At 38.2% G+C, this 24,417-nt stretch overlaps 1 long non-coding RNA gene across 1 annotated transcript; it reads right to left on the reverse strand.

Moving 5' to 3' along the window:
- Positions 1–2,702: 2,702 nt before the first annotated feature.
- Positions 2,703–21,521, reverse strand: LOC119728334. The gene is made up of 3 exons (XR_005271039.1): positions 21,441–21,521; positions 18,096–18,588; positions 2,703–7,408 (listed from the first exon to the last, which is right to left on the reverse strand). It is a non-coding gene; the product is annotated as an uncharacterized LOC119728334 (long non-coding RNA).
- Between the last annotated feature and the right edge of the window lie 2,896 nt (positions 21,522–24,417).

Genomic DNA, 24,417 nt, shown 5'->3' on the forward strand with positions numbered 1-24,417 from the left:
TACACATAGACGATTGTGAATATTGAAAAACCGAAACAGGCAATTTTTGTGGTCTTTTTCTAGAGTTTACAGAAAATATCAAGGCCCTACATGCACATGTACCTCTTCATCATTTATCTGAATATAGTGCTAGCAGTTACATATCCCAGAGATGAATGTAATAATTGTCTAAACCTGTGTTAAATTAGCAGAAAGTAAGTCCTTTTTACAAGTTCTATTTACAAGTAATTTAATCAACCGTCGTTTGTTGAACATCTTACAAGTTCTATCGACATCTTGGCTGATGACTCATTGGAAAAACATGATCTCCTTAAGTTCAAATTGTGAGATAAAACTCTTGTTGGAAATACACTTTGTTCGCAAATGATGTTTCCCAATAAAGTTCTAAATGGAAGAGTTGCTGTAAATCTACAAGTAAGACTTGTTCCTTGTCACCTTAGTCAAGAACAGCATCACATCGTCATGAAACCTATGCAAACTCCCCACATCTTTACCTATATGATCTCATTTTAGATTTTTTTTCCCTACACGGTTCAATTTTAGGGAATAACATGACATAACTAAGCAAAACGGTTATGACACCTACTTATTTTTAGGTACATGTACTTTATGTAATACTCCTGAAATGCTTTCAGTGTAGAAACTATTAAATTAACAATCTTTCAACTTTGAACATAAATAAATCCTTTCCGATAAGCATCTTATTTGCACATTACTTAAACAAGACATAGTTACGAGATGGTATCTCCAATCAACTACCCGTCAATTTCAGGTCGGAAGATAGGATAAACATTTTGAAAAGTACAGTTTGAAAAATATCACATGTTCGTTTACATGGATTGCATTTACACAGATGCGCATTTCCGTAAATGCCGTCGTTGAGTCTTTTGTCTTTGTGAAAATTAAATTCTTTTCAACAAGGTCCTACACTGTCGTAAGGACAGTTTCGACATGGAAAAACATGTGACATGGATCTGTGATAGTCTTCAGTCTATGGCAATACCAACAATGTCCCAAAAGTTCTCCATTTCTTCTAATGCTAGAACACTATCGGCACTGGGATTTGGTCGATGGTGCTTACATGAATGCAAGTATCGCTAGCAGGCAGCAACGTCCTTACAATTTGCTTATGATGTTTAAAACAAACATATCCAGCGAAAATATATTTTAGACTTATTGCTGAGAATTTGGTTACAAATTTGAAATGAACTGTTTTGACATACATTTGGCTTGCTGGTGCAATTGACTCTTCAAAATATGCCTTTAGGATTTTCTCGCTTTTTCTTTTTCTTCTGACTTCTTCCAGTCATGATGAAAAATGTACATGAAGAAATGAAGAACTTTTGGGACATTTTGTTTCCTACATCACATAATTTGGTTTTGTGACTTGATCGAGACATTGACTGGTTATGTTCTTTCAAACAGAAATTCAGAGAAACAAACAGAGCTCAATTTAATCACGACTGGAAATTTCCTCTGCCAGGATTTTTGCCAGGATTTTTGCCAGGATTTTTGCATAGATTCAAGTTTGACTTATCACTAAAGATTGGCAGATTCTTTGTATTCAATCGCTCACTTTGAAGTTTTACATGCGGGATAATGCATTGGCACTGTAATCTTGTGCTGATGGTTGAAAGCTGTATGGTATAGCCATAAACAATGCAAGCTTTTGCTCTGGGTAGATATCAATCTAAAGGCATCTGGTACAGAAACCATATGAACAGTCTACCATGACATGCACATGTACATGTACATGTATTCTTAAACTAGCACTGCGCAGTGCTAACTGTGCCTCAGCTCTTTCTCCATCCACATTAAGTGGGTACTAATGAAACCTGTGCCTGCTGAGCCAAGTTTAGCTCAGATCATATCGATTACAATGCAGGCTACGACATGAGTCGTGTATGTTGTTTTGAGCAGAGGCATTTCGTATCAAAACTGTTATTATCGGTAGCTGTTTGAACGTTTGGCTGTAAATAGCATCAGCACTATCTGCACTTAGTAAAGTCCAGACTGTAATATTTTTGTAATTTTAAATTCAATACTATTTTGGATTTTGGAGTCTGCTCAGGCAGACATCAGTGATTTGAGCTCATCACAGACTGCGGCCGACATTAGAATTACAATGCCTTGATCAAGTTTCATGTCAAAACAAATGCTGCTTAACTTTTAGCAAGTTTGTTTGATTTTTTTGCCGTTAATTGCAGGAAAAACCTTGGTGATATTTTGTAGTGGCGTAGCTTCATATTTATGGGGGAGGGAGGGACCTAACACTGAAACAATTTTTTAATTTTCATTATTTTGGCCCGAATTAAAGGCTGCCCCGAGCTCTCTTGAATTTGATGCATGAGCCAACTGAACTAGATCACTTGATTTTTGTGTTTTCGATTTTTCCAAAAACAAATCAGCTCCTCTAAATTGTGACATGCATACTGGATGAAAAACTGACATCCACTGATGAAACTTCTGCAAGAAGCATTCATTTCAAAAATTGACACAAGTCATTTCTGGCCAACTCTTAGAATCCATAATGGACTTTTATCTTAAAAAGTCAAATCGATATTTAAAACTTTCCAAAATTTTCAAGAAATCTCAAAATTTCTGTGCCTCATATTAACATGCAGAGTTTTTTGTATTTCAACGACTCATTGACAAGTGTTTTTTGGGTCAAGGAATACATGCAGATCAAGTGATTTTTTTTCCCCGCAAAGTATAGCAAACTCAAGTGACTTTTTTTGTTAATGCTTTCAGCATTTGAGAGTTGTGTGAACAACTGTTATGTTTAATATTTCCACATGCTCATGCAGCTTTGGCAGGATTGGTTGACTGACGTGTGGATTTAGTGGACCACTGACTGCCTGTCTCCTATTGTGGTTGATCAACTAGCACATCAACCAATTACTGATAGTCTGGTCCCCTCCCTCCCCCGTGGCCATTAGCTACGCCACTGTGTATTGCCATAGACTGAAGACCATCTGTACATTACTGCCTTGTTTAATGCAGACTACACCATACTCCTAAGCCATGAGATACACATTTGGGTTTAACAAGCAACACATGAGGATGTACCAGTGCATGAATTCATTCTACAAACTTCAATTAAACTTACCATGGAAGTTGTTGACAGGACTGGCTCCCCGTGTCTGATGTCACAGTTTCTGTTTAGGATACTGAGAGGCAGATTGGTACCCAATCTCCCAGGCCATTCACTCCAATTGATCGAGGGGTTCACACCCACTTTCTATTTGTCCCATGTTTAATTTGCCGCTATAAGGTTTCTTCTTTTGGGGAGTTGATGAATGGGAGAAATATCTACACAATTTCTGGATGGAATTTAGCTCATTCTGCAAGCGCCAATTCTTATTTTTTTTAATTGTGGAGTCCGTCAAGTGAGTTTTTCATCCTTGCTAGCAAGGATACTTACATGTACTTTCAAAGAATTTCACAACGTAGAAACAAACGTCTGGTTGTTTGCAACCATATTTCCCTTGGGAATGAGAAATGAAAATCTCCCTTATTAAGTGAATCTCTGGCAGACTTGACTCCAGTTTTGCACAGTATACTTTCCATCATATTTAAGGTAGTTTCTCCCAGACATGTTTTGTTTTCTCCCTTCTTTGGACAAATTCAGAGCGAGTGTTTTTTGCCCCTCTATGATGTGAGTGAATGGCCTGGATACATCATCCACCCAGCAATCTAACAGCATGGTTCTCCCTCTCTGCACACCAGGCATTTCTCTACTACAGTTTTGAAGAGTATGGCTACCAGTTTTTGGTTTACTTTTTTACAAATATCTTTTGATTTTGATGCAAAAAAACCTACATGTACGCATAAAGATGATGACACTTAAAAATTTGAATTTTGTTTCACAGAAATGTCCAGAAGTATCTTTAGACTTTCTTATTTTTTCATTATAGAAATTCAGTCATATTTAGAATTTTTTGTTCTCTCAAAAACCAGGATGCGATTTTGTTAATTCAATATTTTTTTTGGTGTCAACTACTGTGAACTTCAAATTTAATTGTTTGCAATTCACTAACTGTAAATTTCGACTGTTAAAAAGTTCCAAATACGACAAATTTAGAATGTGTGTATGCTACCAAAACCCTGAATATAACAATTCAGACGCGATTGTAATTTTTGAAGAAGCTTGCACCATCTTATTAAATGACTTCATTTGGTGAAAACACCTCCCTTTGAGGTGAAATGAGCAAATGCAAAACTAGAATTTCAGAGTTATACTGTGGAAATTACCAAGAAAATTGTGGCCAAACAATTGTTCAAACATCATACGACACTGTCAAATATCCTAGAAAGCCCACAACAAGTAACTGATGCTGAATATTTCATTATTTTTTCGGATCACTGGCAATGATGGCTGAGAACTCTTGACATGTTTCAAGTGAGCAATGGCGGAGTTAGGCACAGAAGTGTTCTCTTGAGTTGCCATTCCTGGAGTAGTGGACATGTACATCTGCTTTGTAGACAAACTAACCAATTGCCAAAGTTTAAAGGATCCTTACCATGTTGCAGTCTTCCGAGGTATCCACAATCACCCAGGGTGCAAGATTTCGAGGGAGTTGCATACATCACCAACAGTCAATTCACAAGCCGATGCAGATAGCGGGCAACCACCAACCTGTCAGCGTCTGCGGGCAGGGGACACACGTGCACGCACCAGGAGGGCCTGCATGTGGCTGGGCTTATTGGTTTTTATTCACAGTGCCTGATGGTAAAAGACAACAATGCAAAAATTTTTTAACTATTTTTCCAAAATAAATTTTGCAAGTATATGTATAATCAGCACTGAGATACAACTGTGCTTGCGCTTACTATGACCAGAAGTTGCACACGCTGTATTTTTTTTAAACGCCATTTTTGAATTAGGCAAAGCTTCAAGTCTGCAAAATCACCAAAATTTGCAGAATTTGTGAACTCATCAATGTGTCAAAGAGAAAGAGCCAGTTTTCAAAGTTCCATGTTGCAGCTTGTGTTTTTAAAACTCCATGTAGCAGCTTGTGTTTTTAAAACTACATGTAGCAGCTTGTGATAAATATATTTATAGCCATGCTTGTTTTGCACACGCTGAATGATCTGATGGAAATGATCGGTCGCTAAATGTGATCAGCCTAAATGTCTGCAATAGCCATCTTACATTCTATCCTTCAAATCCTCTCATTTCTTAACATCAGTGCTGATTATACAGTTCAAACCAGGTGGAGGATGGGTAAAAACCTAGGAATCTATTATTTGAAGATAAGAACATTCATGTAGCAAAGTAAGAGCTCAACGCCTATCAAAATGATTGCATATATTTTGCACTGACCAAGACGAATGTCTTAAACTGAATGGCAATAGCATTGACAAATTGATATTTATTGGTCGAACATAACGCAAATTTGACAATTTTCAGTTACTGAACTTGATGATTTGAATGCTTGGTTCATTATGAGATGGATTGCATATGTCCGAAAAAAAGCCCGCGCAACATGTTAAATTTCAAGCGACTTTCCATGGGACGATATTTTGCTTTAACTGTATTCACAGTGGAGTGACATCATTTACCCATCATGCACCTGGCTTGAAAACATTTACCATTCAGGCATTGAATATTGTAATAAAAATTAAATTATTGGTGTAACCAGCCCTCACATCACTCATCAATGATATTTAATTTTTTAAAGTGTGCTTTAGGTCAAATGGACAAAAACAAGTGTGAATTCATTCAGATCATGTGGAAGTCAACTGTTTCAAGCTGTATTTCAAGCTGGAAATATATCCAGTTTTTTGTACACAAGGATCAGGAGTGGCACGTCTGCAAATTACACCCAATGGATGTTTCTGTACTTCACGTACATTCAATGCTCTCATGTCTTTCCACGCACATTTATACAATGTTCTCACAGTTTCAAAAGTTTGATTTCAGACAAAGTGTCAAATTTTTCAGATACCTAGCTTGTTCTTTATGATACATCCTTCAGGACAAAGTTCTTTGTTTTTTCTTTCTTTCTTTTGCTCCAATTTTCATAGACTGTGAGGACTGGTTACAAATGAAGAGTTCATTTCCAAAACGTGACATATACATTTAAAAAAAAGTGAAAATTTGAACGGTTTTGAACTTCAAAGAATAAAAATAATATAGCAGCTCTTTTTAAACTTCATTTTTTGACTTATTGATTTCTAGTTGTGTTTAAGAATATAACAGCCAACAAAATTGCTTTTCAGCAGCCAGAAGAGAGCAGGATTCTAAAAGAGAATAAAATGGCGTAAATCACATCTTGGAAATGAACTCTTCAAATACATGTACAAAGTCCATTTTGCGCAATGAGAGGTGGGATCATATAATTATGCTTAGTATAATAAAGGTCCTTGAAGAGAAAAGTACAAATTTATTTTGTATTTCTTCAGTTATTGTAAACTGTGCTAAAAAATGGTACAGTGCCCATAACTTCATAGGGATGCAATTTTTGTCAGAGTGTGCAGATGGTTGACTTTAAAGTCACACTTTTTCAAACCACTTTGATTATAAAAATAATGCCCCAATCTTTCAGAGCTAAGCAATCAAATTGGACTTTGTATAGCAATTAAGATATATGAACCCAAAGTCCCATCCCTCGACCCATGTATCTGTCTGTTTCAGTGGCATAGCTTTGAAGGTGCCCATGGAATGTCAAGAAGGCAACTTGAGGGACAATCAAAGATGTTTGATTCTGGAATTTAAGCTCAAATCACAAATGCAATTTGATTGCAAGCCAGCACCTTATTAGTATCAGCTCTTGTGTGTACTTTTTTAAACTTCAAGATAAACAGGAACTTTTTTGCCATCTTTGAGATGGGTAAATGAATACATGTATTATGTTCTGCAAGCAAAAATCTTTACTTGCGCTGAAAAAAGGTGAAGCTATGCCACTGTGTTACATCCCAACCCAATTTTCTAAACTCAGTTTTCCTTAGTTGATGGCTGTCTCTGTAGCAAGTCCTTTAGCCGTAAAAGTTCTTGGCAATAAAGGACAGAGCAGCAACACTCTGGAACACAATCCAACATTTGGAGAGCATCGGGAGATGTAGGAGCACACTTCTTGCAGGATTAGCTTGTAGCTTCTTGGAGTGCACATGTACATGTATGGTTCAGTCTGTAAAACGTTCAGACAAGATGCATATCCACAGAGTTCAAAATGAATCAGGAACACAACTAAGCAGTTACAGTCATTCATGGCTGGATGAGTCAGACAGTCTATACCATCCACCATAGTCAGTATCTCTTGTCCTGTGCAATGTTTTGAGTGATGTATCAGCAAACTTCCACATGATGAAGGCAGCAGAGCCTGATGAGATGACAGAACTGAGTCGGTGATTGGGGAGTACTTGATTCCAGCAGTCTCTTGAACAAGGCAGTCCATGGTTGACCCTATTACAGAAAGAAAAAGAAACGATGCTTTTCTTAAGTCCTGCAGTTTCATAAAATGTTTTTTCAAAAGGTCACAAACCTCTTTTCGGGTCATTCCGTGCCAATTCAACGGGCCATGGCACCATATGTCACAGATTTTGTTCAAACTTAGTGGAAAGGTTCTGCTAGTTGTTCTATAGATGATATCGAAAGCAAAAATTCATATTGCTAGAGGTTGCTAATAAGTTCATTGAACTTTGCAAAAAAAAAAGGGAAACAGACTGGCCCATAGAATAAATCGCTGACTTTAAGGACCGATATCTTGAGATTGAAATTGAATTGGAAGCTGAATTTAGACACATGGGTACAACTACTGTAGTAGAGCAGGAATAAATAATACCCATCATGCCTCACACCTTAATTTTACGGGGGGTCAAAAATGATCCGTCATGATGCGTCACATGCACTTTTCGCTGGTATAATGCCCAAACTCACGTTAATATGCCGCTGGACATCGCTAAAAATGAACGAACACCGAGCTCGTACGTACTGTATAAGATCGTGTGTGTACAGCGGTTGTATACTGTGCGTGCACTATCTGCATATCGCATAGAGCTGCATGAAAACACGTGGGCCCGTACGTGCGAGTGCAGCAATGACTGGTTCCCGCTGCGCCGCGCACTAAGTCCCAATGAAGGCATGATGAAAATGCGGTAACCAGTCAATGTAATCGCTGTGCAATGCACTGCCGTACAGTGTTTTGCGTGCAGGCCGGACGGAATAGACATCGTAAAAATGCCCAGAAAACAATGATTGAGAAGGACAATCTGTGCAAGCTTATTCACAGAACTTGATCTCTCTTGTCTGTGTATGTATTTCCCGTGTTCATGAATTTATTTTGAGGAAGTTTTACTGGTATGTGAAGTGAAATGATGCAGCGTGTTTCACCGAAATCCTATACTGTAAAACGAGTCTCATTGCCGGCCCACCACACACAGTGCATCACAAACGCTCATACTAGTGTGAAGTTCAGACGTTGTTAGCCAGTTTCTCGTCATGACTAGCATTGTGTATATGGCATACTTGACCTGCATTTTCCATTATTTTTTAAGATTATCGACGGCAAATATTTTCGATAAAACTTAAGGCAAGTTTGGGTCATTTTGAGGCCCTTTTTGTATAGCTTTTGTAGAGCAATTGAAATAGTTCAGGCTGAAAATTTCATATAATTTTAATGAATCTGAAAGCAAATATTCAGTTGCTTTATGTGCCGTTTATTAACTCTCCATTTTAATCAAGTGAACCAACTGACAACTGTATTAAAAAATGAAAGCCTATGCAGTAGTCAAACCTTTTATTAATTTCCATTTAGTTAGTTTTTTAAACCAAATTTTACCTTGTCTTACAGTTACAAAAATGAAAAAGTAAACGCAACTTGAGCATATGTTATTATGCAAAAACTAATAATAATGCAGCCCCTTGAATAAATCCTTATATTCAAAATAAAACAAACAATGGTAACCCGTCGTTTAACCGCTGTTTATCCGTAGATTTTAAGGAGGGCGACTTGCTCTCCTCAAATATTTGAGGAGAGCGATTTATAGCTCTCCTGGATTTTCTTTAAATGAAGGACTGTTTTTGGCCTATGTGTATCTCAGTATGTCTCTCTACCTAATGTTAGTTCAAAAACTAGATGAACATCCACACATTATGTCCAAATTGTAGTGGGGGGGGGGGGCTTTTAATACACCCCTTGTGTTGTGTATCTCATATGGTTTCTCTTACAATTTGCTTTTGTGTGATAAACATAACAGTGATGACAATATTAAACATTGTTAACAAATTGTCAATATTTAACAATTTTGTTCAACAATTAACTTGTTTTTCAAAACACCCCTCTACATGTAGCTGTGTTATCGTATGTCCCTCTCATGAGTCGTAAACAGCTCCTTTTACGAAGATTGACGAGCGCGTTGTGCTACTCACTGCACGATGTGGTGCAGAGCGCAGGTGTGAATTTCGGACTATGAAATACTGACTCACTGGTAGCATTGCATATTCCTACATGTATGTGAGGATTGTGACCGCTCAACCAATAAAACTGATTAACATGTTTAAGGCACCGGATTTCACAGAAATCCAAATTTCATGTGACACTCCAAAAGTTTTTAAGACCAGCCAGTTACCCGATCATAGATCGGGTAGGGCGTATTTGTGTTGGGGTTGAAAATGTGGGGAGTTAAATGTAAATGGGGGACTTAGTTGAGAAGACATGCAGTTATAGAAAAGCAATTTCTGTGGTGCGATCCCAGGCAATTTCTGACCACTATTATAGTAAAAACCAATTGTTTTGAGCAAAAGATTAACTTTTAAACATCATTTTCGAGTTTGGAGTCATTGAATCAGCTATTCTGAGTAATAGAATAATTACAGTAGGCTACAATTTTTATTCGGGGGGAAAAAAGTGGTCGGGGGGGGGGGGGGGGGGGGGGGGGAGGAAGACCAAACTATATCCCGCTTTAAGATGTTGGGGTGGTGGTCCCCGTCCTTCACCGATTGACGCCCATGATAATTATGTACCATGGCATGTATAACTGTCTGTAAATTTTCCGGTTGGTCTGTTAATTAAGTTGGCATTTTGTACAGTTTTGACAATAAATCATAATGCAATAAAACGTGAATGTGTCAAGTTGCAATGGAAATGTTGATATTATACCATAAAACTACAAAGTCTGAATCATGGAAGAAGGTCATAATTAAGTTACAGTATTGGACTCTTCAACAAATGTAAACTTGATACTTTTTACAATTTGGAGACCTGCGTGGAAAACTCATTTCAATTTTTATATAAGTTGGCCTTTCAACCACAACATACATGTACATGTAAGCAAGACCAAACAGCCAACGACGTCCACCAATGGATATTATTATTTATGCAACGTAGTTCAAAGATCGCGATATTTGAAGAAATGCATTGATCCTTCGTTGATCCCAAAACAGGCCCCCGAAATTATAGCGCGACACTGAATTATACGTGGCGGGCAGCGAACATCACAAAAACGTGGCTCAGCCTTGATGGAAGCAACAGCACTCTATCCATAGAGCTTGCCCTATGCTCTCATGCACGTCTCAATGCTTGTGTTTCAAATATCGAGCACTGTAGACCCAACCTCGTTTCCAGGGTGTGGACCAAGCTGCAGTATGCGTTGCCATCGACGGTGTTACGCATAGCCGGAAAGTACTATACGCAGTGTAGACTTTCGATTGGTCAGACCGCGCAAGGCATACTAATGTGTAGTCCTTCTGAGTATTAGTTGCACTTGGCGCAGGGGCGGCAAGCAAAGCACAGGGAAGAATAGGGACACTTGGTGGCCATGCACCATGGAGAAAAAATATTTTGCCAGGGTCACCCCATGCTAGGCCTACCGTTTGGTGAATACTCGCTTGCACGCACACCAGAGCTACGTGTATGTTGAACAGAGCGGATCGCGTGCATTCGGCGGCGGCGCAAAACAAAATAAAAACGGAAATAAAATCAATGCTTACGCGCGGGGGAAAAAGCGGGGGGAAATCTGGACCATCGGAATAAAAAAAGCGGAAAACAAAATGTGGCACGCTGAACAAATAAGCAGAAATCCGCTAAATAGCGGAGATTTCACACCCCTGATTGACGATGAGAAATAAACACCGGGAATCGCTGCCGGTAAGTTAGCGCATGGCCCGGCAGCATGTGCCGGCGAATGACAACAGATGCTGATTTGTTTTGTCCGAATAAATAAGTCCTTTTTTACAACAAAGCTTATCAAATTGTTGTGATTACTAATGAGTAGTAACATCAAAAAATCAAGTTTACGATCGTATTTTCTTGCAGCTAGCAGGATGCATGGGCGAATCCATTAATTTTGTAAGGGGTGATTTAGTGCCAGTTTTGCGTTTAACGTCGTTTCTTGAATACATTTCCAGAAAAAAATATATATTGGGACGTAGAACAACTGACTATCGTATAAAGAAATGTTTCGGACTCCATAAAAAGTATTAGTTGTCTTTTCTTCTGTGGAAATATTGATAATTATTGTTCCCAAGACGGTACACCCCTTTATTACCAAAAATGGTTTGGTCCGATCATACAGCGTGCGTGTTGCATGCATGACCGGGGCACGCATGCAATCACATCAGATTCCAACGAAAGGGATCCTACTAAAGCGCGTCAACAAGCGTCAACAAGCGTCAACAAGCCTCAACGGTCGTCAACGAGCATCAACAAATTTTGTTTAGGCTTTTGAACATTAAATACAGCTTTATATGGAAGAAAAGGCAATAAAGAACATCTTCTGCAAATCAATTAAAGTTAAAATTATTTTAAAACTTGGTTTTTTGAATGTGAAATGTATGGCGAATTTGTCGATAAAAGTTGGCCGCCATCTTGTTTATGTGTAGCTAGCCGTACTACGCATGCGCGAAGTCTACAACACCATCCAAACAAGATGGTGGCCAACTTTTATCGACAAATTCGTCGTACATTTAAAGCTGTTTTTAAATTCAAAAGCCTCTACAAAATTTGTTGATGCTCGTTGATGACCGTTGAGGCTTGTTGACGCGCTTTAGTAGTACCGAACGAAAGAGTTCGCTCACGCACGGCCCGCCGGCGGGCCAGCGCAGCAGTGTATACCGTCAGCGCTCGGTAGCGAACCTCGGTATCTTTTCGTGGGATGTGCTTCCACTGTTCGATAAAAAAAATTATTTGCCTCAGGTAACAATTGATAATTCGTTTCAGCAACAGATCTTATTTTAAACCAGTAGTGAGAAAACCTGGGGTATTTTTTTTGTCACGGAAAATGTGAAGCATATCGATAGCATATCGGTTAACTTCAAGCATATCAGATTTTTTTTGAAGCGTGTAGGCCCGATATCCTAGTGTATGCCTGGCTAGAAGCCTGCTTGTAAGTTATATGTCGTATGTACGACTAATATCATCGACAGGGTACGACATATATGTCGACAGGGTATGACATATCAAGCATATGACATAATGTTGACAGGTGCCGGTTCGAAATATATGTCGTGCATAAGTCGAGTCGACAGCGTACGATATACATGTATGTCGCATACGACAAAGTCGTATAAGTACGACTTATTATCTCGTGTGTACAAAATATGAATTGTGACTCGTATGAAGTAGATGTTTGTCGATTATGTCTTACATACAACATATCTTGTGAGAACGACTTGTACCTTGTGCGATTTACATCTACGACTTACATGTCGTGCGTATGTTGTAGGTACGACATACGATTCATACGTACGCATTAAAATACATGTGTCGTACGTATGTGATGTAATTTGCACATGGTACGAATTCAGGGAGAGTTTTTTTTCACCATGTACCTGACAGTTTCATATATTTCCATCCCAAAGTCAATAGCTCGTTTCTTGCAATAATGCATACGGGTGCTTGTAGATACGAGTTAACCTGCATTCAATTAAATGGGTACGATTTGACGTGGGTCTGAGTTGACCTGTTCCCTACATTCGCTGTCATAGCACGGGCAGGTAGCGGGCTTTTTGTCGACACCGACAAAACGTCGGCAGACTGTCTTGAACTGTCCAATTCGCAATACACTGGAAATAGTATCATTTTGAACAATTGTTCACTCAATATAGCGGCATATTTCATTTGGTTTGTAATGGGATTGAAATACCTGGACATACCATGGTTTGAGTGAACATACATGTACATGTTTGTGGTGTATACAGTAATTTGCGGGATCATGAATATGTATGTCGCGGGTCAAAGTTTACAAGCTTTGATTGGATATTGTGTAATATATGCGCATCAGAAATTTTCGGCCGATTTCGGTCGAAACTATAAAGAAACACATGAGGAATTCGCCACGGTTGCGTCAAGGCTTTCTTGCGCCTCGACTTACTGTACGGCTGTTTGCGGAAATGTGTGTGGGACATACGTACATGCACACAAAGCACACGCAAGGGTCGTTGAGGCTAACGGCAGGGGTTGCCCTTAACTTTTTTTTTTGACTGGCCAGCCGGACCAGTTGGCTAGAATTTTGACTGGTCCGCCAGGTTTTTGACTGGTCCGTCTTATACAGCGTGTACCCATCAGTTAATCAGTTTCACATAAGTCATAATTAGACTATAGTCAACACCCATGTCATCATGTCACCTGAGCAATAGAGGTCTATTTTCTTCCTCCATGATCTGAGGCCGCAAATAAAAATATAGTTCTGCCTCAGATTACATGCCTTTTAAAAATAGGGTTGGTCGGTCAGATTTTTGTTTTTTTGTGGGCAATTTTTTTTTTATGCAGATTGAATGGGGTATTCAATTAGGCCTCAGTATGCGAAGTTTTAGCCTGATTTATTTTCATTGCACTACGAAAGCTATACACAAAATGATGGCCACAAAAAGTGAATAAAACCTACCTTAATTAGGCCAAAAAAAAAATAGTTCTGCTTCCGATTACATGCCTTTCAAAAATAGGGTTGGTCGGTCGGAAATTCTTTTTTTTTTGGCCAATTTTTTTTAATGCAGATTGAATGGGGTATTCAATTATAATAATGCGAAGTTATAGCCTGATTTCCATTGCACTACGAAAGCTATACACGAAACGGCAACAAAAAGTGAATAAAACCTACCTTTAATTATTGTCAATATATTTACGTTCGATAATTTCAAAAAATAATGGAAAATTCAGGTCGTTCGCACCATACATGTATGCTTAACACCAGTCAAAACGAGGGGATCGAGCTGGCCAAAACTCCGAGGTGTGTGATGCATGCGTGTGTGGCGAGCGGACCACCATGGGCCGACAGACCCGTTTTTACGGTCAACAATTTCAAGAAACACACGGCACAAATACGAGTAGTGCGATCTCAAAATGAATTCTTGAACACAGAAAATACATACACAGACAAGCTAGATCAATTCTGTAAATAAACTTGCAAAAGTGTTCTTTCTCCATTGGTGTTTTCTTGGCATTTTTACGATGTCGAGTCCGACCAGTTGACAGTGGCCTGCACTGCTAGCGCGCTATACCGCATTTTCATCATGTCTTCTAAATTGGCCCCTGCACAGTGCGCGCGGCGGGAACCAGTCATCGCCACGTGATTATAGTCACCGTGACATTGAATTGCGAAGTAGTCATAACGCGAAGCGAATTTGTAAAAATAACGGAGTTTTCTTTTGAAAAAAAAGCGAATGTAAGTAAGAAAACAAATAAATACAAGCATTTTTTGATGCAAAAGGGTTGTTGAGAGGTATTTTGTGAAGACAGAAAAGACAACAAGATTTTATTTTTATTTATTCAATTTCAATCTTTTTTTCCCTTTTTTTCTGGAATTGCCGATAAAATTTTTAGGGTCGCAGCCTAAAAATAGGGTCGGTCGGGTAACCGGAAGCAGAACTATTTTTTGGGGGGCCTTATTGTCAATTACATTCGATAATTCATAAAGAATAATGGAAAATTCAAGTTGTTCGCACCATAGCCTATGCACAACGCTAGTCAATACGGGAAGCTGGACAAAACTCTGTAGTGTGTGATGCACTGTGCAGTGTGTGGTGCAGCCAACAGACCTTGTTTTTATGGTCGAAAATTTTGGGAAACATAATGCATTGTATCACGTCAAATACGAGTAGAGCGATCTCAAAATGAAATCTTGAACACGGAAAATACATACACAGACAAGTTAGATCAATTCTGTGAATTAACTTGCAAAAATGTTCTTTCTCCATCGGTGTTTTCTTAGCATTTTTACAATGTCGAATCCGACCAGTTGACAGAGCACGTGCCTGCACAATGCATAGCCATGCTAGTGCTATCGATCGCATAGCCGTGCACAGACTAGTTACCACATTTTTATCATGTCTTCTACATTTTGTAAATTGGCGCGGCGGGAACCAGTCATCGCTGCATTGAGCTGGGTTTACGCACATGATTATAGGGCCAAAAAAAAAAAAATAGTTCTGCTTCCGATTACATGCCTTTCAAAAATAGGGTCGGTCGGTCGGAATTTTTTTTTTTTTTGCCAATTTTTTTATGCAGATTGAATGGGGTATTCAATTATATGCGAAGTTTTAGCCTGAACTATTTCTATTGCACTACGAAAGCTATACATTTTTGTACACGAAATGGCAACAAAAAGTGAGTAAAACCTTCCTTTAATTATTGTCAATATATTTACGTTCGATAATTTCAAAAAATTATGGAAAATTCAGGCCGTTCGCACCATATGCACAACGCTAGTCAAGACGCGGGGAATTGGCCAAAACTCCGAGGTGTGTGATGCGTGCGTGTGTGGCGAGCGGCCCACCATGGGCCGACAGACCTGTTTTTACGGTCAACAATTTCGGGAAACACGCGGCATGTATCACTCCAAATACGAGTAGTGCGATCTCAAAATGAACTCCTGAACACAGAAAATTCATACACAGACAAGCTAGATCAATTCTGTAAATTAACTTGCAAAAATGTTCTTTCTCCATCGGCGTTTTCTTGGCATTTTTACGATGTCGAATCCGACCAGTTGACAGTGGCCTGCACTGTACTGATAGCGCGCTAATCGGTCACATAGCTAGCTATGGACTGGTTACCGCATTTTCATTATGTCTTCTAAATTGGCCCCTGCGCGGCGGGAACCAGTCGTCGCCACGTGATTATAGTCACCATGCGTTACATCGAATTGCGAAGTAGTTATATCGCGAAGCGAATTTGTAAAAACGGAGGTTTCTTTTGAAAAAAAAAAGCGAATGTAAGAAAACAAATAAATAAAAGCAGTTTTGGATGCAAAAGGGTTGTTTGAGAGGTATTTTGTGAAGACAGAAAGTCAGATTTTATTTGTATTTATTGAATTTTTTTTTTTTTTTTTTTTTTGAATTGCCGATAAATTTTTTAGGGTCGCAGCCTAAAAATAGGGTCGGTCGGGTAACCGGAAGCAGAACTATTTTTTTTTTTGGCCTAGTCACAGTGACATCGAGTTGCGAAGTAGTCATATCGCGAAGCGAATTTGTAAAAATAACGGAGGTTTCTTTTGAAAAAAAAATTGCGAATGTAAGTAAGAAACCAAATAAATACAACAAGCATTTTTTTGACACAGATTTTTTCAGCTGGCCAGGCGGACCACTTGGCAATGTGTTTCAGCTGGTCTGCCGGCAATTCAACTGGCATTTGGCCAGCGGACCATCGCTAAGGCCAAAAAAATAAATAGTTCTGCTTCCGATTACATGCCTTTCAAAAATAGGGTCGGTCAGTCGGAAAATATTTTTTTTTGGCCAATTTTTTTTTATGCAGATTCAATGGGGGTATTCAATTATATGCGAAGTTTTAGCCTGAACTATTTCTATTGCACTACGAAAGCTATAAAAGAAATAGCAACAAAAGGGGAATAAAACCTACCTTTAATTATTGTCAATATATTTACGTTCGATAATTTCAAAAAATAATGGAAAATTCAGGTCATTCGCACCATATGCACAACGCTAGTCAAGACGCGGGGAGCTGGCCAAAACTCCGAGGTGTGTGATGCGTTCATGTGTGGCGAGCGGCCCACCATGGGCCGACAGACCTGTTTTTATGGTCAAAAATGTTGGGAAAGGTCTATTTATGAGGTCCATTTATGCTTCTGAGATGAAGTGGGGTCAGTCAAAATTGCCTGCACATGCACAATGTGTGTCTAACGACAATGTGTGTCTAACACACATTGACGCCCAATTTGGGGGTGTTTTTGCAGCTTTGATTTTTCATGAAAATTTCAGATACACATGAATTTTTTTTCGATAATATTAATCTTGAAGATGCACTCTTTCTTAATAAAAAGCCTAGAAAACTATATCACCTTGTTTTGGGCAAATTTTAAGGCGGATTTCTGGCTGAGGCCATATTGGGGGTCACCCAGATCAGGGAAGACAGCTACAATTGCTCTTTCTTAACATTGCATTAACATTGAAAATAAACAAAGTTAATGCAAAGTTCCAAGATTAGGGGCCTTCAAAATTTGAAAAAAATGCATGCGACGCATCATGATGGATCATTTTTGACCCCCCGTTTAATTAATTAAGGTGCGAGGCATGATGGGTATTATTTCCCTATTTTCCTGCTCTACTACAGTAGTTGTTCCCATGTCTCGATTAAAGTCAGCGATTTTTCTATGGGCCAGTCAGTTCCCTTTTTTTTGGCAAAGTTCATTGAACTTTGTGCTACCGTAACACCTCAATGGAAAGCAATATGAATTTTTGCTTTCGATATCATCTAAAGAACAACTTACAGAACCTTTCCACCAAGTTTGAACAAAATCTGTGACATATGGTGCCATGGCCCGTTGAATTGGCATGGAATGACCCTTTCAGGAGTTGTGAACTATTGTGTCCCCTATCCAAGACGTGACTTTTATACAAATATTTGCTCACAAATGGCCATAAGAGAGCGATTACACCCAATTATGATCTCATTATAAGCAGTTTTTAATTTTAAATGTTTTTCCCCAAAAAATTATGGAGTCGATTCCAAGTGGAATCGTCATTCCAAGACGGAATTGGAATCAATTACAAAACCGATGTACACCCCTACTGGTGATAAATGTGTTGTTTGGCAAATCTACTATTCCAGTCAAAAATGTTTCATTCAAATATCTGCAAATATGTGTACTTTGTATAGTAGGCATCCAAATCAGAATTGCTATTTAAGTGGTTTTCTTACCTCTGGGTTTTCATCAGTCTCTTACACTGCATACTCCATCTGGTCCATCGATCAAAATGAATCACAGCCAAGTCTGTTCCTCATTTGACATGTTCACGACATGTGTGGTTGTGGATGGAGCCAAAAACACTGAAGGAAATGGTCAAGTCCTTGAAGCTTACAGATGTCACAAGCATTGTCACTAACATAATAATCCATGGTAGCGCATTCTGTAGCAAGTTTGTGTTTTGCTGGACTCCTGTCAGGTGAAGAGCCTTGTCAGAGTACACACAGGAAAACTTCATACAGCAAAAATGTTTGAACACACTGGCGTTGCATGCAGAGGTGAACATGACCACTTGTTGATGAATCACTGGTGGGAAGTATCTCATGAGGTCTTGGACTATGCATGCTCACACACGAAGGCTTGTTGGCTCCATGACTTGCTGAAGATGTGAGGATGTATGACATTGTATTCACCTTCCTTTTTTAGTACGAAGAACAGGCTGGTATACTGAAAGAGACATGGAGAAAATACTTCATTAATTTCCAATAAAATATTTCATGCTTCACAATGGGCAGTGCAGAAGATAAAAATATGGTCGGACACCAAACACTTGCCAACCATTTACCATACTGTACTTTTGCCAACCACAATGGACATACATCAGTGAAATTTGTTCTGCAATGGCATTCTCAAGGCATGTGATGAATCAACATCAATTGTGAGGGTTTAATTGTGGCCAGATGGATTTTGCTCCAAATTTACCTCTACAGTACCTAAACACCATGCACGCCTAAATTGCTATTTTGGGAACAAAGTCACCCAAAATTATCATGCATGGGTGGGAATACAGCAGTTAATGCCCTCTAGATAGAGAGGCAATCTTGGTCTGGAATTTGAGATAAACAAGGAGAAAGTTGACTACAATATAATCAAAGACCAGAACTCAAGAAAGTTATCCACTAGCACTGAGTAATACAATGAAATCATTCCATTGTGGAAGACAGTAAGAATCTAAAACAGAGCTGAACAAAACAAAACATAACTGACATGTATGTGTCTGTTATGTCACATTCACATATCACTTACTGCAGAACAGAAAATGTACATCATACAGTGTACAGTTTTTTAATCCAGTTTTTCCAGAAGAAAATGTTACCTACTGATATTTCAGAATTAAATCTGGACACTCCTCATTTACAAAACGCACCAGTTGCGAAGTCTCTCCATTATTTCTTTTTTGAAATATCAAGGCAGTGTTCAGGGATGACAATTATAATACGCAAACACAAACAAATCACACAAAAAAACTGTCTCACTAGCTACAATTGTCTGCACCGTTTCAGCTCCTACAGCATGCATCTAGCACAAACCAACATGAGAATACCAATGAAGGCCTGTGATTGGCTGTAAGTTTTCCTTAATCTGCATATGTAAATCTGTACTTCAGGGTTACCTTATATGGTAATGAAATTCAATGTTTTGGGCTCTGGGCTGACTGACTATACCCTCCCATTGGCTACCGGTGTTTGTATCAAAAACAGAGTTTTGGGATGAATGCAGGCTTGGCAACCTGGGCGACAGGTATAGGGGGTGCAAGTTGTTGCTTAGTATGAGGCGTTTTATCACACACTGTTGTTATAAAGACTTAACCCTAACCCACCTCACTCCTCCAAAATCCTCCTGGCGGTTTTGGAGGATTCTAGAGGATTGAGGATGAATGGTGATTGAATCAAATGAGGATTCTGGAGGATTGAGGATGAATGGTGATTGAAGCACATGAGGATTTTGGAGGATTGAGGATGAATGGTGAATGAAGCACAAGAGGATTTTGGAGGATTGAGGATGAATACGTTTTGAGGCAGGACTGTCTGATGATTTTGAAGGATTTGGCGTTGGTTATCCTTCATTTAAACACGAGTGCAAAGTTTTGGGATGAGGAGGATTTTGGAGGATTGAGGATGAATGCATTTTGAGGCAGGACTGTCTGACAATTTTGAAAAAATTAGGCGGAGTTGAAAAATTTTGGAGGATTTTGGAGGATTGAGGATGGTTGTAAGCAACAAGGGCCTAGGGGGTTAGGGTTAATCAAATGAAAATAAAAGGGGAAAAAAACCCAATCTTTTTGATGGGGATAGAGCTAGGGAGGAGAGGTTGCTCTGTTGTGCATGCACCCCCAACCCCAACAAGTTCGGAATTTTTATAGTGTAATTTTGGTCACAAGTTTGGCTATCTGCTGTATCGTAGAACAAAAATCCACTTCTAAGACTCCTAAATAAAATAGCTATGACCTATGTTGAAAACCAACATGAATGTCATGGAAAGAGGGCAGGTTTTTAATTTGGTAATCCTTACTTTTACTAAGTTTTAGGACCATGTTCCTATATATAGGAAGGGAAAGACTTACCAAAACAGTTGACTAAATGACACTCAAAATTGACATTCTGATATTTCTTGGCACATCTGAACAATAGGCAATGACACCTACTTGAATATCAGCAGGTTTAATTTTGTGGAAAGAGGGCAGAGCTTTGATTTATGAGGGAAATTCGGGGGTAAAGGGCGACGATGACAACCAGAAAACAGACTCAAAAACCAAGATGGCAAACGTGAAAGCTTGATGCGATGAAAGCTCGATGCTGATTGGCTGATAAAAATAAACATCTTATTTTTTTTTTTTTAGCAGCCAATCAGCATCGGGCTTTCATTATGTAAGGCTTTCACTTGTGTTGTGAGAAAGTACAACATGACGTCTGACTGCGAAAAAAGGTAGGAAAGTCACTTTTTCATTGAAAGTGCTTTCAAAATTACAACTAGGCCTAACATGAGTTTATAAATATGAAGAAAAAAAGACTGCTTTAGCCTGCAAAAGTCGCTTTGGTACTGGACAGTCATCTGCAAAAGTCAGTTTTGAACAGAACTCGTAAAAAGAAGAGGTGTCCTACATTGTCCTAAAAGTAAGGATTACCGATTTTTTTTTTAAAGGGAAATAGGCCTAAAGTCCGAATTTCATAACGTTCAAATTCACTTTTTTCCTTCTAATTTTATATTTTCTTCTCATGTTTTTATAAAAGTTGCAGTACTACTACCGTAACGATAGAAAATGGGAAATGCGTTACGGCTGCCGTAACGATAGCCACTGCGGAATAATTAAGGCCACGCCACCACGTACATGTACGTATTGTCTATTGACGTAAAGACAACAGTCCACGATTTCAAGCTGCCAAACGCTTGAATTACAGCAAGAATTTCAACTCACAAGGTCCCCGAGGATTCTTGACACATTAAGGGACCATGTGATACAAGAAAATTGGCAAAACTCTGGCAAAAACCCGAATATTAAAAAAAAAAAACAAACTCACCGCTCTTCACTTCTATCGAAGACACCGCACGTGCACGGTAGCCATCTTTCGTTTGACGTGGGCGATTTTCCAATGGCCAATCACAAGGCGCCCTGACTAATATGAATTATGCATGACGTGGGGAGCCTTGTGATTGGTCATTAGTATCTCGGAGAAAAAAAGGGCAATATTTTCTGGGGTATTTTTTACACTAAATAAAAGATGTACATTAAATTTGCTATCTTTTATGATGAGGACAAAAAGAACAAGTCTCCAATGTAAGACAATTGCTTAACACTGAGGTCCACAGTTTGGTCCGAATGTTGGTTGGTCGGCAAAAAATATATACTTTGAAGGAATAAACACTGCAGTTTCATACGTACAGATGGCTAAATGATGCCAAGTGGGTGTCGTCTCTTGTTTTGATTATAAAATAAATTAGCCATATTTGGCAAGATGCAGTTGACTTAATATTATCTGCTCTTTCCTGCTCACTAATGTTTCCCTACGTTATTCACGAAACCTTCATTGTATGGCTGATATTAATGACAAAATATCACCCAGCATTAGATCATATGTTGGAGTTTGTCAATGGAAATGTTGGCGGGCTAAGACTGGGATCATTTGGGTTAGTGCATGAGAAAATTAAAATACACATTTTTCAAGGAAAATAGACACTAATCACACTTCCAATAACGTTTGAAGAACTTTTTATTCTGAAAAATAGTTCCTTCCTTATATTTCAATTATTTCTTTACAAACAGTAAAGCATGCCTTGACAGTAGCATATTTTTATAAACAGGAGATACCACAAGCATGCCTAGATCGACTGCAATAAAAACTGGTTATTCTATCCGGTGTTAAGGTCTAGAAAATTGCGTGCTGTTTTTTTTTTTACACATTAGTAGATTCCCAATTTCGTTTACCAGAAACATGTATAAAGACAGCACACCTTCACTTACATCAAGGGCGGATCCAGAACAAATTTTTTTTTGGGGGGGGGGGGAATTTGGTCCCCCAAAAAGGGGGTCAAAAATATTATGGCGTGGGGGTTCGGGTCCCCTTAAAGGGAATGTATATCATTGGCTTTTGCTTTACATTTCAGAAATGAACTATTTGAGGGGTTAGTATGATAGATCAAATATTGTTACACTGACAAGTTTGAAGGATTGTGTTTGAAAATGCTGGAAAAACCAAGAAAAAAAAATCAAGTAGTCTGGTTCCCTGACTCCACTAAAATGAAATTAATCAATTTATAGATGCCGAAAAATTGTAAGGTAAGGAAACCAATCTAGCTGGCCTGCACCCGTTCATGAGCATGTAACCAATAGCAAACAAAATTTGGACTGAAAAAAAAATGGTAAATTTGGAGCAGTAGTTGAAAAATAGTTAGGTTTTTCCAACGGTGGTCGGCCGGCCACCGTTTATATTTATAACAAAATACCACTTTTCTTGAAAATTACTTCACACCAGGTGCTATAATTTTACAGGATGCTTTAGACTTTCATTTACCAACATCCTAGTAAGGTATTTCATAAAAATTTGGTAGTTTTGTTTTCCAATGTTTGCAAATGTTGTATATTCCCTTTAAGCTTAAGGGCCTCCCAAAATTTGGATTCCATGTGCCTTGCGATGCAATCTGAGGCAATTTCTGACCACTTTAACCAATTTTTTTTGGCCCCCTTTGCAACCCCCCTTCCCCCGGATCTGCCCTTGACTTACATAAGACAACAACAAGACCTATTATATTGCTGACATTAATGCTGTTCATGACATTTGGGCCACATATAAACACATACTACGAAGTAAAACTGAAAAAAAAAATGAACTAGATAAAATGTTTAAAAGTTTGAGAATTAATTTGTAATCAAAGCAACAAAAATCAGTACACACGTATGACATAGCACCATCGACACTTAAACAGTGTATGTGATTTACACTGTACACAGCCTACATGTTTTTTGTATTTTGTAATATCAACTATTAATTGCAACTATACTTTACATACCCTTTTTAAAATTTATGACAGAATAGATTTTAAAAAAGGAGAAAAAATAACAATTATTCATTACGATTGTATATCATCAATTCATACAATAAATCATAATAATAGCACACAAACAGCACATTCAATAAAAAACATTGACGAATAATTTCTTGTCCAATAAATATTTTGATTTCCCATACAATTGCAAAATGTAACCATCAACAGAGGGCATACTGATTTCAATTACAAAGCACACTTAAAAATTCAAATCATAATTCTTAAAAAATTCCTATTTCTTGATTTTCAAGTTGGCGCAATGGTATTTTCACAAATGCAAGTGATAAAAAATTGCAACAAAACTTAAGTCCTGCTTAATTTTTCATTAAATGAAGCAAAGGTGGTTTGTGGTGTTTTCAATCTATCACACAATCAACAGAAAAAAATTAAATAATCACAATTTACTATTTTCTACTTGGCACGAAAGACTAAAATCAATAGCACAAATCAATATCCTATACATGTACATTGTAAAATGTTTCATAGAAATACTTGTGTTGGTAAAATTAATTTAAAATTCCATTTATTGTATTTACAGAGGTATGACGCAAATAAGTTAAAAGTTTCAGAAGGTGAATATCTGAAAATTTACAAACACTCTTCTTTATGCAGTTAAAAAGATTAGTTTATGAAATATAGTCGGTGAATATTTAAAACAGTGCTATCCACAGATGGGGAGGTCCACAAAAGTGAGGCTATCTCAGTCATATTGGGTTTATCTCGTAAAGATGCTCGTAAAACACCTCTTCTTTGAAAGTTTGAAATTACATGTGAACCGTTTTCAGCTGAAGAAATTTCTCATAATATCACGGTACAACATGGGACAATATAACTTTGATCTGTCTTGTGCCAGTGACTTAATTCCCATTTACAACAATACATTGATATTCGGTTGAACATGATTATGGACCATTAATACATCGATGCTGTTGTGTCACAATACAAGGTCCAAAA

This window comes from Patiria miniata, unplaced genomic scaffold (assembly GCF_015706575.1).
Source record: "Patiria miniata isolate m_02_andy unplaced genomic scaffold, ASM1570657v1 HiC_scaffold_20, whole genome shotgun sequence".
NCBI lineage: Eukaryota > Metazoa > Echinodermata > Asteroidea > Valvatida > Asterinidae > Patiria > Patiria miniata.